The following is an 18,645-nucleotide window of genomic DNA, read 5'->3' on the forward strand; positions in this document are numbered from 1 at the left end:
TCCCCTGATCTTCCTGAGTAATCTTTACCCACTGAGGTGAATCCTTTATAGAGATCAGGTACAACCGGCATACCCAGCCCCTGCGTAGGCTGTGCACTCTCCTGCACTCCTCAATTGTTTTGAGTTTCCTTTACTCCTTTCACTAATGCCACTGCCTTAGCCTCTTTTCCCACAATGCCTTTCTTTACCGACCAGCACTGTGACTGGCTAAACTTTCTTGGCAAATTTGGGAATCAAACCCAGAACCTCTTTAGTAATTTTAAGAGTCATTTCTCTCACTTTTAATTTAACCAGCCACAAGTAACTGACATTAAACTAATTGTTTCACCTACATTTTATTTAAAGACCTCAAACACTGATCCGCATGTGTTTAAATCTGATGGGATCTTTTACTCCAAATCTGTTCAAATCCATCCAAATCTCAGACTAGATCTGGCTAAACCTCTCCAAATCATGGACCAAACCCCCAACACCGATATGAAATGGTGGGAACCCTCCTGCCAAATCAACTCGATGCTCAGAAAAGCTCACCTCGCACTGCTGCCTCACAGTGCCCGAGGCCCAGGTTCAATTCCCGCCTCAGGCGACTCTCTGTGTGGAGTTTGCACATTCTCCCCGTGCTGTGTGGGTTTCCTCGGGTGCTCCGGTTTCCTCCCACAATCCAAAAATGTGCAGGTTAGGTGAATTGGCCATGCTAAATTGCCCGTAGTGTTAGGTATAGGGGTAAATATAGGGGAATGGGTCTGGTTGGGTTCCGCTTCGGTGGGTCAGTGCAGACGTGTTGGGCCGAAGGGCCTGTTTCCACACTGTAAGTAATCTAAGAATCCTAATCCGTTAAAGGGGGAGTGTCAGAGAACTCCCCAAACTCCACAATTTAAAGACAAATCTTTTCCATTCTATTCTTTGACTCTAAAAAGAACATTAACCAACAACTATTTCCAACTCTGCACCTCCTTCCTATTAAAGGCTTGTGATTTACCTCCCATCCTATAATAAAATACTGATCCAATAACAACACCACCTGTTAAAATCACAAGAAATTAATTTTCAAATCCAGACAGCAGCTGTGGTCTCCAGTGTTGGTCTTCCTCTGTTTGTAGATCACCCCTGGGTCGTCTTCAGTTTTCTGCTGCAAAGGTATTTCATATGAAAGAGGTATCTTTGATATAATGTGTTTTTCAGGCAGTCTCTCAATAGCCATTGGTGCTCTCTCTCTCTCTCTCTCTGACTAACTTTCAAAATGCCACTTATTTATATCCCAAACATCATTGATTGGTGTTAAAACAGTAACATGCAAATTGGATTGAGTTTTAGTTTCCTGGAGCATAATTTTAACTGATTAGTTAAGTTCAAATGGTGGTCCAAACAACTGAATTATCCATTTCACAGCCAAATGTTACATATTTTCAAATTTCTCATTCACTGAGACTGCTCGTCAGTTACATGACAGTTCACTGCGCATTCTGACTGCCAAGCAAACTTCACTCTCTCTTAAAGGTACAGTACATACCTTCAACTCCATAACATTGAACTGCACGCAATATATGAATATTGTCCCAACATGATGAGTTTAGGGCCTAGAATTCTGCCAATGACACACAAATGATACCAATAATGATAGGAATAATGACAGTCATAACTGTGGTAGTTATGATCATAATAATGGTAGTAAGAATGATACTAACAATGATGATAACAAGGATTGTCCCAAAAGGCTCTCTGATAGCGAGCAGAATTTACTTTTGTAAGAATATGTTGTTCTGTCTGAATAGAGATGAGGAGCTGACAAGTCAAACATTGCAGTTGGAGGATGGACTGTACACATGAATTCCCTCCCAGTGCTGCAGGGTCTGGCATTCCCACCTGCTGGACTCTTTCTGATCACTTCTTCAAAACTTAGCTTTTTTTAAGACACTCACCATGTTTTGCGTGACTAATCTCTACCATTCTCATACCTGTAGGTCACAGGATTAAATGTATTTGATTGTCCTATTGATCCTTTTACTCCTCACTGACTTGAGGTGCCCCGGGTGTCAGATTTCATAACGGGCTCTCTCCAACATCCAGCTAATGCTGTGAGTTTATTTCCAACTGTCCATTCCAACGTAACTGCTCACACAGTCAATAATTATACTTTTCTCGTTCCTCCTCCAGGCATTTTCTTTCCAGTTTATAGCAATCAGCATTAGACCCCCATTGCTCCCAATGGATTTTGCTGCAGGTCCCATTGAACAACTCAGGAGAGAAGAACTTGCACCGTGTTCCTAATTTTCTCCTGAAACTTGGACAGTGTCACTACATAAATAATAGTATTTGTGCAGGAACCTAAATCCCGAAGCATGTATGCAATTTCTTCAAACCTATATTCAGAGTCATCATCTAACAAATGCTCTAAAACTCCAAAATAATCTAAAAGGTACCACAGCCACAGAATGATGAAGCTGCCAGATATGGTGAACAGTAAAATCATACCCTTCCTTCTGCTCTCCATCTCAGTGTCAGAGTGATCCTGCCTCTGTTTCTGACCCATCAGTACTTTACGAACACGACTGGCCATTACAACGTGTCTGATAGTTAGAGTGTTCAACAGCAAAATTAAAATGAATGGGAGCATTGGGGGTAGAACCTTTTCAAATCATTTAAATCCCCTCCATACAGGATCATGATAATAAGCTCGTGTGTTCACACATTCCCAGGGTATATTGTTGAAAATCTCATAAGGCCGAAATCTAAAGTAGATTGGAATATTTTTCAGCGAGAGCAGAATGCCACTAGTTGCGAGAACCACAACTGCAGTTTTCTCATTGCAATATTTTGATCTCAGTTTCGAGCAACAAATGGCGATAAAACGGTCAAAAGTAAAGGCAACAGTAAACCAGACAGAGCAATCTGTGACTGCACGGCGGAGGGCATAGCGAACAGCGCAAACAGGGGTAATGTCCAGGAAATTCCAAGGGAAATAGTACTTATTGAATCGGTACATTATAATCTCAAGTATAATGAACAGTAGATCTGTCATTGCCATTGCCACCAAATAGCGTGTGGTACAAGTGGAAACACCGCATTTTCCCTTTGACAAGATCAGAATAGCCATTTAATTCACTATAAGAGAGAGAAAAGGGAATAGAGATTAGAAATTATTGATCAAAGTCAATTCCATTTCTTAGTAATTGATGAATGTTTAGAAGGCCACACAAACTCTGATCAGAGCAGAATTTATTGAATCTGAAACGTGAACTCAACATTGCTACAAGATGTGCAACTCTCAGTCTGAAACATCTGACACAGGATATCCAATCAGCTGCTCCCAGGAGGCAGAGCTGCAGTGTGATGAAGAAACCAAAGGCAGGTGTCACTGAGAGACACCTGCTGAGGTTGAACAAATTCCCTGGGATGGGATGGGATCACCATCGTCCTCTTGGATCATTTTTGGGATTGGGGAACCTTCCTTCCAATTATCTACAACACAGTCAGGCTTCAGGCGCTCGGCTTTCTCAGACATTGCACGATGATTGGTGCATAACAGATAGAAGGGTGTAGACCATTAATGTTGAAGATTAAACTTCCAGTACCTGTGAAGGTATGCTCCAAGGACTGGGTTTCAATGCGAGAGGACGATCAATAAACAGAATGAAATTTCAGAATAACACAGAGTTTGGGGAGCGCAAACCTTGATTATATTATGCAATACTTGTCTTCACCTCATTACACTATCGACATTTGGAGCATGTATTCGGTATCATGATCACACCGTGCCTGAGACGTTTAAAAAAATTGCTGGGAAACTTGAACGGGATTGTGTCCATTGAATAGCTCCTCAAGCCAATGAAAGGTATGTCTGAAATTGCAATAGAGTAGATCACAGGAACTGGATCTATGGGCAACCACGGGGCAATTCTGAACAAATCCCAACTGTCTGCACATGCTCCATAACCCTCTGCCATCTGCCTGTCTCTGTGTCTGTGTAAATGCATCTTAAACATTGTTATCTTATCTATTTCTATCACCTCCCCAGCAGCACATTCCAGGCACCGAGCACCCTCTCTGTAAAAACAAGTGATTTAGTTCACTCAGATCCTTTCGAGATTCACCAATTCAGCGTAAAACTATGTGCTCGAGCATTTGACATTTCCACCCTGGAGACGATATTGTGACTATCCACCTCACATAAAATAATTTGGAATGGTGTCTCTCATAATATATACTTCCATCAGGTCACACCTCAGCCTTCAACGAACACAGTCCATTCATGGAGGAGGTTTCAAGATAGACAGAGCAGAGTTTTGCCGAATGAACAGTTTGTGTGCTGCAATTCCTTGGCTTGAATATTTAATCCATATTTTCCCAATGTTTTTGTATCTGCTATAACATTAAATCTGATGATTATTGATGTGCTTCCACATAAGGATACTTGGTAACCTGTGTCTACCCACGAATGAAAGGACTTCATGGCCTTGTTCAGGAAGGATTAGTAATCAATCCCAGATAGGTCTAAATCAAACTGAGCTTGCAGAGAAGGTATGATGATCGAGGAGAATGCCTATAATTATTCAATACCAATTACTGGAGTTAATATTTCATCCCTAGGTCAGAGAGGTGCGTTCTATTCCAGGGAGTCTACCTCACTCCCGATATTGTTAGTGGGCAGTTAATGCCATGAACCCATGGACATTTGTTGACATGCCCTTACAATGATGATGACACACGATCAGTGATATTCTACACTGAAAGATGATTCCAGTCTTACTCTCCCTCACAGTGTCCTTTCACATTCAACAGGACAAAACCCTGCACTGTGATGACTCACATAATCTTCCCAAGCTGCTGTGAAATAAGGAGGGTTGGAGCAAGAGTAAAACCACAGGCAATGTCTGACCCTCTCCAGCTAATAGAGGGGTGGATGGTCTCCCCATGTGCAGTACCAATTCTGCAATCCTGTGACAGCCTCCTATTGAAGTGCTGTGTCTGCACAGCCCACTCAAACGGGCAACCTCCCCTGATACCAATCCCCTGCTTCTTCGACAGAATGTGGCACACTATTTCAATCAAATAATGATCCCCTGCCCCTTTGAACACTTTGATTTGTAAGACAAGCTTTTTCACACGGCCCGAAGTTAGGGTAAAGTGTCTGGAAATATAATGGAAACATGTTCAATCGATCATAACCCACATTACACATTAAATTGTTCCCCTCTCATTTTTCTTTTGATTTCACCAACAACAGCTTCTTCATATCTGTTCTTTACAGCTGGCTCATGATTTTGGAAATCACAATCAAATCTCACCTCCGCCTCCTTCCCTTCACGGAGAACAGTTCTAACATCCTCAACCTAGCGTCATTACTGAACTTTCCCTTTTCTGATATAGGCTTATACAGAATATTTAGAGCAGAGGATATTTGAATTAACGAAAATATTTTGTTGACGAGCTGTCCTTCCAACAGTTCCATCAGATTAGCAAGTGACATTCTCAATCACAGTTTAATGGCAGAAACCAGCTCACTCAGAATTATGCAGAACCCCCAACGGTTATAGTCACTTACCAGGAAGGCCAATTATACCAAGGATCAGATAGAATATGTTCCTGACTGTCTCAATGGGAAGATGCATTTTCTACCAGATATGATACATTCCTTCAAGTGTCAGGGTATCACCGTAAATTATATTCTGATATAATACAATCTCTTTTTATATCACCTGCATGGTCTCTCTCGGGATCGGAGGTTACAGCACTCTTTCTGATGTCATGTTTGAATAAACAGAATGCAGCAGCTGGGTTAATTCCCTGATGTTGAAATATATTTAGAACAGGGAACTAATTTGACTGTCAACCCGGCATTACAACAGGACAAGTCTGTTCTAAGAATGAGTAATTATTCATACCCGTAACTGTGTTGGAAAGTAATGGAGTTACTGTTTCTAACATTGCTCACACTATCCCTCACCATTTTAGAGCTGGCCGCTGCAGACGAGGAAGTGCTCTGCAGAGTGTACCATCAAACTGTGCAGTGTCCTGTTGTTAACCAATGAAGTGATCATGGTTGGGAATGCTATAATTAGGAGGACAGATAGCATCCTTTGAGTGACACATAAGGGGGGTAGTGGCCCAGTGGTATTATCAAAGGAGGATTACTCACACGACCCAGGTAATGTTCCAAGTTTCAGGGTCTGAGTCTCCTCGTGACAGATGGTGAACAAAATCCGGTTTAAAAAACCTGGAATTAAGGGTCTAATGCTGCCCATTGCTGATTGTCAGGAAATAATATCCTGAGAGTTCAATAACTTCCTTTCGGGAAGGAAACTGCCATCCTTACCGTTTCTGACCTACATGTGAGTCCAGACACACAGCAATGTGGTTTACTCCTAACAGCCCTCTCAGCAATAAGGGATGGACAATACATTCTTTCCAAGTCACTGAATCATTAAAAAAATCAGATGGGAGACTGCGTGTCTGATGCCACTGTGAAGCACAACACGAGTGGAATAGAGAGGATACTGGTGAGGGAACCGGAGGGTTTCATTGTTGTACAGAATCATAGAATATGCAGAGTGTGAAAGCAGGCCCTTCAGCCCATTGAGTCCACACTGACCTTCGGAAGAGCATCACTCACAGACCCACCCCATTCCTGTAACCACACAATCCCCATCGGCTAATCCAACCATTTTACATATCCGGGGTTACAGTGAGCAAATTAGCATTGCCAATCTACCTCACGTTCGCATCTTTGGACTGTGGGAGGAAACCAGAACACCCAGAGGGACCCATGCAGACACATGGAGAATGTACAAACTCCACCCCCCTAAGGTTGGAATCGAATGCAGGATCCTAGCGCTGTGAGGCACGACGGAGTCACCGTGCTGTATCATGGTGCCTGTTAACACTAAATACATAGGCAGGAACAGGCAAGAGGTACTGTTTGGGGAATCTCAGTAATTAGGAACAAAATCTGTTTAAAAAGGACTTCAAGGAATGTAATCGCTGAATTATTACCAGAAAATGTGTAAAATGCGAAAGACGTTTGAAGATGAGGGAAGTGAACACATGGGTGAAGGAGTGATGTGGGAAAGAGGGATTCACATTCGTGGGGCATTGATGTCTTCATTGGGACAGTATGGGACTGCACCATTTGGACGGGCTCCACCTGAACTGATCTGGGACATAAAGGATGGAAGCACTAGGAGCAGGAGTAGGCCGTCCGGCCCTTCGAGCCTGCTCCAACATTTAATAAGGTCATGGCTGATCTATTCGTGGATTCAGAACCACTTACCCACACTCTCACCGTATCCCTTAATTCCTTCAGGTTTTCAAAACATGATCTACCTTCACTTTAAAAACGTTTACTCAACCAGCATCAACTGCTTCCCTGGGCAAGGAATTCCATAGATTAACACTCTCTGGGTGAAGAGGTTCCTTCTCAATTCAGTCCGAACTCTGCTCCCTCTAATGTTGAGGCAATACCCTGTTGTCCTAGTTTCACTGGCCAGTGGAAACATCCTCTCTACTTCGATCTTAACCATTTCCTCAGATACCCCGCATTCTTCTGAATTCCAATAAATATAATCCCAATTTACTCAGTCTCTCCTCATAAGGCAACCCCCCTCCCCCCACTCCGGTATCAACCTAGTGACCCCCCTCTGCACCAACCCTAGTGCCAGTACATCCTTTCTCAAGTAAGGAGACCCAAAGTGCACACAGGACTCCAGGGGTGGCCTCACCAGTACCTTGTACAGCTGCAACATAACCTCCCTGCTTTTAAACTCAATCCCTTTTGCAATGATGGACAAAATTCCATTTGCCTTCCGAATTCCCTGTTGTACCTGCAGACCAACCCTCTGTGATTCACACACAAGACACCCAGGTCCCTCTGCACAGCAGCATGCTGCAATTTATTACTATTCAATTAATAATCCTTGTTCCTGTTCCTCCTCCCAAAATGGATGACTTCACATTTATCAATATTGTATTCCATCTGCCAAATCTTTGTCCACTCACTCAATGTATGTATGTTAGAAGATAGAACATTACCAGCGCAGTACAGGCCCTTCGGCCCTCGATGTTGTGCCGACCTGTGGAACCAATCTGATGCCCATCTCTCCTACACTATTCCATTGTCGTCCACATGCCGATCGAATGACCATTTAAATGCCCTTAAAGTTGGCGAGTTTGGCTGATGTTGCAGGCAGTGCATTCCATACCTCAACTAATCTGAGTATAGAACCTACCTTGGACATCTCACCTATATCTATCACCCCTCAATTTAAAGCGATGTCCCTTCATTCTAGCCAGCGTCACCTGAGGAAAGAGACTCTCACTGTCCAAACTACCTCACCCTCTGATTATCTTATATGTCTCAATGAAGTCACCTTTTAACCTTCTTCTCTCTTACAAAAACAGCCTCAAAGTCCCTCAGGCAAAAGTGAAGACTGCAGATGCTGGAAACCAGAGTCTAGATTAGAGTGGTGCTGGAAAAACACAGCAGGTCAGGCAGCATCCGAGGAGCAAGAAAATCGATGTTTTGGGCAAAAGCCCTTTATCAGGAATGAAGGCAGGGAGCCTCCCGGGTGGAGAGATCAACGGGAGTGGGGTGGGGGTGGGGAGGAGGTAGCAAAGAGCACAACAGGTGAATGGGGGTGGGGATGAAGGAGATAGGTCAGAGAGGAGGGTGGAGCGGATAGATGGGAAGGAAGATTGGCAGGTAGGACAGGTCATGAGGACGGTGCTGAGTTGGGTGCTATTGCTACTCCATCCACCTATTGTACTCTTTGCTACCTTCTCCCCACCCCCACCCCCCTCCCGTTTATCTCTGCACCCTGGAGGCTCCCTGCCTTCATTCCTGATGAAGGGCTTTTGCCCAAAATGTCAAGTTTCCTGCTCCTCGGATGCTGCCTGGTCACAAGTCCCTCAGCCTTTTCTCGTAAGACCTTTCCTCCAGACCAGGCAGCATCTTCGTAAATCTTCTCTGAACCTTTTCCGAAGCTTCCACATCCTTCCAATAATGCGGTGACCAGAACTGTGCGCAATACTCCAAATGTGGCTGTACCAGAGTTTTACACAGCTGCAGCATGATCTCATGGTTCCAAACCTCAATCCCTCTGCCAATAAAAGATCACACACCGTATGCCTTCTTTATGATCCTCTCAACCTGAGTGGCAACATTCAGGGATCTGTCTGCCTGGACACTGAGATCTTGCTGCTAATCTACACGACCAAGGATCTTACCATTAGCCCAGTCCTCTGCATTCCTGTTCCTCCTTCCAAAGTGAATTACCTTACACATTATCGCATTAAGCTCCATTTACCACCTCTCAGCCGATCTCTGCAGCTTATCTATGTCCCTCAGTAACTTGCAACATCCTTCAGTAATATCCACAACTCGACTGACTTTTATGTCATCTGCAGATTTACTAACCCATGGCTCCAGGTCATTTATAAAAATGACAAATGGCAGTGGCCCCAAAACAGATCCTTGCGGTACCCCACTACTAACTGAACTCCAGGATGAACATTTCCCATCGGCCCCAAACCGCTAAATCACCCTCAATCCCATGCCTCCATATTCTGTGCAATAGCCTACCATGGGGTACCTTATCAAACACCTGACTGAAATCCATATACAACACATCAACTGCTTTACCCTCATCAACCTGTTTGGTCACCTTCTCAAATAACGCAATAAGGTTTGTGAGGCAGGACCTACCCTTCACAAAATCATGTTGACTAGCCCGAATCAACTTATTCATTTCTAGCTGTTTATAAATCCTATCCCTTATAACCTTTCCAACACTTTACACACAACCGAAGTAAGGCTCACTGGTCTATAAATACCAGGGTTGTCTCTATTCCCCTGCTTAAACAAGGGAACAACATTTCTATTTTTGAAGAAGTAACAAGGAAGATTGATGAGGACAGAGTAGTAGATGTGATCTATGTGGACGTCGGTAAGGCATTCGGCTAGGTTCCCCATGGGAGACTGATTAACAAGGTTAGATCTCATGGAATAAAGGGGGAACTAGACATTTGGATACAGAACTGGTTAAAGGTAGAAGACAGAGGGTTGTGGTGGAGGGTTGTTTTCAGACTGGAGGCCTGTGACCAGTGGAGCGCCACAAGAATCGGTGCTGGGTCTTCTACTTTTTGTCATTTACATAAATGATTTGGATGCGAGTATAAGAGGTACAGTTAGTAAGTTTGCAGATGACACCAAAATTGGAGGTATAGTGGACAACGAAGAGGGTTACCTCAGATTAAAACAGGATCTGGACCAGATGGGCCAATGGGCTGAGAAGTGGCAGATGGAGTTTAATTCAGATAAATGTGAGGTGCTGCATTTTGGGAAAGCAAATCTTAGCAGGACTTATACACTTAATGGTAAAGTCCTAGGGAGTGTTGCTGAACAATGAGACCTTGGAGTGCAGGTTCATAGCTCCTTGAAAGTGGAGTCGCAGGTAGATAGGATAGTGAAGAAGGCGTTTGGTATGCTTTCCTTTATTGGTCAGAGTATTGAGTACAAGAGTTAGGAGGTCATGTTGCAGCTGTACAGGACATTGATTAGGCCACTGTTGGAATATTGCATGCAATTCTGGTCTCCTTCCTATTGGAAAGATGTTGTGATACCTGAAAGGGTTCAGAAAAGATTTACAAGGATGTTGCCAGGTTTGGAGGATTTGAGCTTTAGGGAGAGGCTGAACAGGCTGGGGCTGTTTTCCCTGGAGCATTGGAGGCTGAGGGGTGACCTTATAGAGGTTTATAAAATTATGAGGGGCATGGAGAGGATAAATAGGCAAAAGGCTTTTCCCCGGGACGTGTGAGTCCAGAACTAGAGGGCATAGGTTTAGGGTGAGAGGGGAAAGAGATCTAAAAGAGACCTAAGGGGCAACGTTTTCACACAGAGGGTGGTACATATATGGAACAAGTTGCCAGAGGATGTGGTGGAGGCTGGTACAATTGCAACATCTAAGATGTGTATATGAATAGGAAGGGTTTGGAGGGATATGGGTCGGGTGCTGGCAGGTGGGACTAGATTGGGTTGGGATATCTGGTCGGGGTGGACAGGCTGGACCGAAGGGTCTGTTTCCATTCTGTACATCTCAATGACTCTATCCTCCAGTCTTCTGGCACTATTCCTGTAGACAATGACAATGTAAAGATCAAAGCCAGAGGCTCTCCAATCTCCTCCCTGGCTTCCTAGAGAATCCTCGGATAAATCCCATCTGGCCCAAGGGACATAGCTACTTTTACACTTTCCAGAATTGCTAACACCTCTTCCTTATGCACCTCAATCCCATCTAGTTTAGTGGTCAGTATCTCAGTATTCTCTTCGACAACATTGTCTTTTTCTGGTGTGAATACTGCTGAAAAGTATTCATTTACTGCTTCCCCTCTCTCCTCTGACTCCATGCACAACCTCCCACTATTATGTTTGACTGGCCCTAATCTTTCTCTGGTCATTCTTTTATTCTTGATAAACCTATAGTAAATGATGGGGTTTTCCTTGATCCTATCCACCAATGACTTCTCATGCCCCCTCCTGGCTCTTCTTCGATCTCTCTTTAGCTCCTTTCTCACTCACTTGTAACTCTCAAGCACCCTAACTGAGCCTTCACGTCTCATCTGAACATTAGCCTTCTTCTTCCTCTTGACAAGAGATTCAACTTCCCTAGTAAACTCTGGCTCCTGCGCTCAACAACTTCCTCCCTGCCTGACAGGTGCATACCTATCAAGGACACGTGGTAGCTGTTCCTTGAATAAGCTCCACATTTCAATTGTATCCATCCTCTGCCATTTCATTCCCATCCAAAGCATCCTAAATCTTGCCTAATTGTATCATAATTGCTTTTCCCACAGCTATAACTTTTGCCCTGTGGTATATACTTATCCCTTTCCATCACTCAAGAAAACATAACCGAATTGTGGTCACTATCACCAGAGTGCTCATCTATCTCCAAATCTAGCATCTGGCCGGGTTCATTACCCAATACCAGATCTATTGTGGCCTTGCCCCTTTTTGGTCTGTTGACATATTCTGTCAGGAAACCCTCCTGCACACATTGGACAAAAACGGACCCATCTAAAGTACTTGAACGATAGTATTCCCAGTCAATATTTGGAAAGCTAAAGACCCCCCTAACAACTACCCAGTCCTTCTCACTCCTATTGAGTGTGAGAGCTGCCCATGTTGTTAGTCCCAACATGTACCACAACAACTGGATCCTCCCACCCCCGCTCCAATATCCTTTCAAGCCAGTCAGTGATGTGCAGTACCCTAGCACCAGGCAGGGAACACACCATGTGGGACTCCCGATCCGGCTCACAAGGGATACTATCTATCCCCTAATAATAGAAGCCCCAATAACAAATACTTGTCTTTTTGCTGCCCCCTCTAGAATGGCCTTCTGCACCTTGGTGTCATGGTCAGCTGCCTCATCCTCCCCACTGTCCTTTTGCTCATCCACACAGGGAGCAAGCACCTCATACCTGTTGGATAAGGTCAAAAGCTGAGACTCCTCCACTCCCGAGCTCAGGATCCCCCTACCTGCCTCACTTACAGTCACACCCTGCTGTCCCTGATCACTGACTGAATGTGAATTACTGAATCTCCCAGGTGTGACTGCCTCCTGAAACAAAGTGTGCAGGTAACTCTGCCCCTCCCGGATGTGCCGCAGGGTTTGAAGCTCAGATTCCAGATCATCAACTCTGATACGGAGAACTTCCAGCATCCAGCATTTGCTGCAGATGTGGTCACTGCCGTTCACAATGGGATCAGTCAGCTCCCACATCATACAGCTACAGCACAGCACCTGCCCAGACACCTCGACTCAATTCATGTATTAATTTATACAAATTTATGAGTTAAATCATTTCTAGTACTTCTCTGCTCTGGTCTTATTCAAATGAAGCTGAAAATGTGTTGCTGAAAAAGCGGAGCAGGTCAGGCAGCATCCAAGGAGCAGGAGAATCGACGTTTCGGGCATAAGCCCTTCTTCAGGAATGAGGAAAGTGTGTCCAGCAGGCCAAGATAAAAGGTAGGGAGGAGGGACTTGGGGGAGGGACGTTGGAAATGCGATAGGTGGAAGGAGTCAAGGTGAGGGTGATAGGCCAGAGTTGGATGAGGGTGGAGAGGTCAGGAAGAAGATTGCAGGTTAGGAAAGTGGTGCTGAGTTCGAGGGATTTGACTGAGACAAGGTGGGGGGAGGGGAAATGAGGAAACTGGAGAAATCTGAGTTCATCCCTTGTGATTGGAGGGTTCCTAGGCCGAAGATGAGGCGCTCTTCTTCCAACAGTCGTGTTGCTATGGTCTTGCGATGGAGGAGTCCAAGGACCTGCATGTCCTTGGTGGAGTGGGAGGAGGAGTTGAAGTGTTGAGCCACAGGGCGGTTGGGTTGGTTGGTCCGGGTGTCCCAGAGGTGTTCTCTGAAACATTCCGCAAGTAGGCAGCCTGTCTCCCCAATATAGAGGAGGCCACATTGGGTGCAGCGGATGCAATAAATGGTGTGTGTGGAGGTGCAGGTGAATTTTTGATGGATATGGAAGGATCCCTTGGGGCCTTGGAGGGAAGTAAGGGGGGAGGTGTGGGCGCAAGTTTTGCATTTCTTGCGGTTGCAGGGGAAGGTGCCGGGAGTGGAGGTTGGGTTGGTGGGGGGTGAGGACCTGACGAGGGAGTCACGGAGGGAATGGTCTTTTCGGAACGCTGATACGAGAGGGGAGGGAAATATATCCCTGGTGGTGGGGTCCGTTTGGAAGTGGCAGAAATGACGGCGGATCATACACTGTATATGGAGGTTGGTGTGGTAGTAGGTGAGGACCAGTGGGGTTCTGTCCTGGTGGCGGTTGGAGGGGCGGGGCTCAAGGGCGGAGGAGCGGGAAGTGGAGGAGATGCGGTGGAGGGCATCGTCGATCACGTCTGGGGGGAAATTGCGGTCTTTGAAGAAGGAGGCCATCTGGGTTGTAAGGTTTTGGAACTGGTCCTCCTGGGAGCAGATGCTGCGGAGACGAAGGAATTGGGAATATGGGATGGCGTTTTTACAGGGGGCAGGGTGGGAGGAGGTGTAGTCTAGGTAGCTGTGGGAGTTGGTCAGTTTATAGTAAATATCCGTGTTGATTCGGTCGCCCGAGATAGAAATGGAAAGGTCTAGGAAGGGGAGGGAGGAGTCTGAGATGGTCCAGGTGAATTTGAGGTTTCCAGCAACACATTTTCAGCTCTGATCTCCAGCATCTGCAGTCCTCACTTTCTCCTCTTATTCAAATCAACAATTCATAGATAAATTATAAAGAAGTAATTGTTTTAACTAAACACAAGTTACAGCAGAAATGTAAATAGAAAAGCCTTACGTTACCAACCCAACAGAGAGACCTTTGTTTTGGTTCGAGGGGGAGAGCGGGTGGGAGACACGGCACGTTTAGTGTCTCAGGTTCAGCCGCTGCCCAAATATATTCCCAGCAGCCCCTTGGTGCTTGCAGCCACCTCTCGCTCTGCTGCTGTCTATAAAATAAAGGCTGCTCACGCTCAAGGTCAGTCCTTGAAGAGGGAAATTGACCTTCCCAGCAGCCCCCACCTCACCCTCTGCTTTCAAACTGACCAATCTCCCCTGGCAACAGCAGAATTGGGGAGTGGGGGAGGGGGAGTGGAGCCAGGAACGTAAGTGACTGATTTAAAAACTTACCTCGAGTGTAGGGGCCCTGCACCTTTGTTTAGCAGCAGGAAGAGCAGGAGTGACGATTCAGGGCTGACGGGAAGGTGAATCATTGATTTAAAAACTTACCTCGTGAATAGGCGGAGCGCACGCTGAGCAGGAGCAGACTCGGGACTGCTGGGTAAGTGAAGGAACATATTTGGGTGGTTACTTTAACCAAAACACTACTCAGGTATTGTCTCCCACTCATCCTCATCCTCCAATCAAATATAGATTTCTGTGTGCCAGGTTGGTAAGATAACTTTAGTTTTCTTTATTTTTCAGTTGGAATGTTGGGAATTGAGAATCGTGGGAATGGAGGTGAGGGCAGTTAAATGTTCCTCCTGAGAATGTGGGAGGTAAGGGTCACCACTCGTGTCCTTACTGACTTCATCTGCGGGAAGTGCACCCAACTCCAGCTCCTTGAGAACTGTGTAAGGGAACTGGAGCTGGAGCTGGATGAACTTGGGATCATTCGGGAGGTGCAGGGGGTTATTGAGAGGAGTTACAGGGAGGTAGTCACACCTCAGGTACAAGGAGGAGGTAGATGGGTTACAGTCAGGGGACAGAAAGGGAACCAGCAGGCAGTGCAGGGATCCCCTGAGGCTGTTCCCCTCAATAACAAGGAAACCATTTTGGATACTGTTGGGGGGGGGGGCGCGGGGAAATGACTTACCAGGGGTAAGCAATGGGGCACAGGTCTCAGGCAGAGTCTGTCCGTGTTGCTCAGAGAAACAGGGAAAGGAGCAGAGCATTAGTCATTGGGAACACCTTAGTTAGGGAAACAGATAAAGGTTGTGGGGGAACAAGAGAGACTCACGGTTGGTGTGTACCCTCCCAGGTGCCAATGTCTCAGATTGGGTTTTCAGGATCCTTGAGGGGGAGGGGGATGGGGATGGGGAGGGGGAGCAGCCCCAAGTCATGGCCCACATTGGCACCAACAAAGTAAGTAGGAAAAGGGATGGGGATGTAATGCGGAAATTCAGGAGCTAAGCTGGAAGATTAAAGCTGGTTTATTAGCTGTGCCACATGCTTGAGGGGGGTGAGGAATAGGGAGAGAGAGGAGTTGAACACATGGCAACAGGGATGATGCAGGAGGGAGGGATTCAGATTCCTGGATAGTTGGGGCTCATTCTGGGGTAGGAGGGACCTCTACAAACAGGATGGTCCACACCTGAAACAAAGGGGTGACAATATCCTGGGGGGAAATTTGTCAATGTTGTCGAGGAGAATACTGAGATACAGGAAACTAAACGAGACAAGATTGAGGTTCACAAGGAGGAGGGGTTAGCAATTCTGGAAATAATGAAAATAATTGCGTTAACTGCGTGGCTACAGGGATGGTGCAGGAGGGAGGGATTTCAGTTCTTGGATAACTGGGGTTCTTTCTGGGGAAGGTGGGACCTCTATAAACAGGATGGTCTGCACCTGAACCTGAGGGGCACCAGTATCCTTGGGAGGAGGTTTGCTAGTGCTCTTGGTGGGGGGGGGTTTAAACTAACTCTGCAGGGGCATGGGAACCCAGACTGTAGCTTTAGGGTGCAGGACCTGGAGTGTAGGGAGGTTAGGAATATGGCATCAATCTTAAAGGAGGGTGCCTGTAAACGGAAGAGTGGCTTGAAGTGTGTATACTTTAATGCCAGAAGTATACGAAATAAGGTAGGTGAACTTGCAGCGTGGGTTGGTACCTGGGACTTCGATGTTGTGGCTATTACGGAGACATGGCTAGATCAGGGACAGGATTGGCTGTTGCAGGTTCCAGGGTTTAAATGTTTTAGTAGGGTCAGAGGTGGGGGTAAAAGAGGGGTGGGTGTGGCTTTGCTTGTCAAAGATAGTATTACAGCGGTGGAAAGGAAGATGGACGAAGATTTGCCATCTGAGGTAGTTTGGGTTGAGGTTAGGAATAGGAGAGGTGAGGTCACCCTGTTAGGAGTCTTTTACAGGCCTCCTAATAGTCCTAGAATCGTTGAAGAAAGGATTGCGAAGATGATTCAGGAGAAGAGTGACAGTAATAGGGTGGTTGTTATGGGGGACTTTAACTTTCCTGATATTGATTGGGAAAGCTATAGCTCAAGTTCGTTAGATGGGTCAGTGTTTGTCCAATGTGTGCAGGAGAGTTTCCTGACACAATATGTAGATAAGCCAACAAGAGGTGAGGCCATACCGGATTTGGTTCTGGGTAACGAACCAGGCCAGGTATTAGAACTAGAGGTAGGTGAGCACTTTGGGGACAGTGACCACAATTCGGTGATTTTTACTCTAGTGATGGAGAGGGATAAGTGTGTACTGCAGGACAAGAGTTATAGCTGGGGGCAGGGAAATTATGATGCGGTGAGGCATGACTTAGGATGTGTGGATTGGAAAAGTAGATTCCAAGGCAAGAGCGTAATTGATATGTGGAACTTGTTCAAGGAGCAACTATTGAGTGTCCTAGATAAGTACGTATCTATCAGGCAGGGAGGAAAGGGTAGTGTGAGGGAGCCGTGGTTTAATAAGGAATTGGAATCCCTTGTTAAATGGAAGAGGGCGGCCTTTGTAAAGATGAGGCGTGAAGGTTCAATAGGGGCGATTGAGAGTTAAGGTAGCCCGGAAGGACCTGAAGAGAGAGCTAAGAGCAGCAAGGAGGGGACATGAAAGGTCCTTAGTTGGTAGGATTAGGGAAAACCCTAAGGCTTTCTATAGGTATGTTAGGAATAAAAGAATGACTAGGGTAGGAATAGGTCCAATCAAGGATAGTAATGGGAAGTTGCGTGTGGAGGCTGAAGAGATTGGGGAGGCACTGAATGAATACTTTTCGTCAGTATTCACTCAGGAACAGGACATTGTTTTCGATATGAATACTGAGGCACGAATAAGTAGAATGGATGGCTTTGAGATATGTAGAGAAGAGGTGTTGGAAATTCTGGCAAGGGTGAAAATAGATAAGTCCCTGGGTCTGATGGCATTTATCCTAGGATTCTCTGGGAAGCAAGGGAGGAGATTGCAGAGCCATTGGCCTTGATTTTTGTGTCCTCTTTGTCGACAGGAGTAGTGCCAGAGGACTGGAGGCTAGCAAACGTGGTTCCCTTGTTCAAGAAGGGGAGTAGGGATAATCCTAATAACTATAGGCCAGTGAGTCTCACTTCTGTTGTGGGCAAAGTCTTAGAGAGAATTGTAAGGGATAGGATTTATGCACATCTGGATAAGAATAATGTGATCAAGGATAGTCAGCATGGTTTTGTGAAGGGCATGTCGTGCCTCACAAACCTTATTGAATTCTTTGAGAAGGTGACTAAGGAGGTAGATGAGGGGAAAGCGGTAGATGTGGTATATATGGATTTTAGTAAGGCGTTTGATAAGGTCCCCCATGGTAGGCTACTGCAGAAAATACAGAGATATGGCATTGAGGGTGAGTTGGAGGTTTGGATTAGGAATTGGCTCTCTGGAAGAAGACAGAGGGTAGTAGTTGATGGCAAAGGTTCATCTTGGAGTGCCGTCACTAGCGGTGTTCCGCAAGGATCTGTTTTGGGACCATTGCTGTTTGTCATTTTTATAAATGACCTGGAGGAAGGGTTAGAAGGTTGGGTGAGCAAGTTTGCGGATGATACGAAAGTCAGAGGAGTTGTAGACAGTGAGGAAGGATGTGGCAGGTTACAGCGGGATATAGAGAAGCTGCAGAGCTGGGCAGAAAGGTGGCAAATGGAGTTCAATGTGGGTAAGTGTGAGGTGATTCACTTTGGTAAGAGTAACAAAAAGATGGGGTACTGGGCTAATGGTCGGATACTTGGTAGTGTGGAAGAGCAGAGGGATCTTGGTGTCCATGTACACAGATCTCTGAAAGTTGCCACCCAGGTAAATAGTGCAGTGAAGAAGGCATATGGCGTACTGGCTTTTATTGGTAGAGGAATTGAGTTCCGGAGTCCTGAGGTCATGCTGCAGTTGTATAAGACACTGGTGCGGCCGCATCTGGAGTATTGTGTGCAGTTTTGGTCGCCAT

Source organism: Chiloscyllium punctatum, chromosome 42 (genome assembly GCF_047496795.1).
Source record: "Chiloscyllium punctatum isolate Juve2018m chromosome 42, sChiPun1.3, whole genome shotgun sequence".
NCBI classification, from domain to species: Eukaryota; Metazoa; Chordata; class Chondrichthyes; order Orectolobiformes; family Hemiscylliidae; genus Chiloscyllium; species Chiloscyllium punctatum.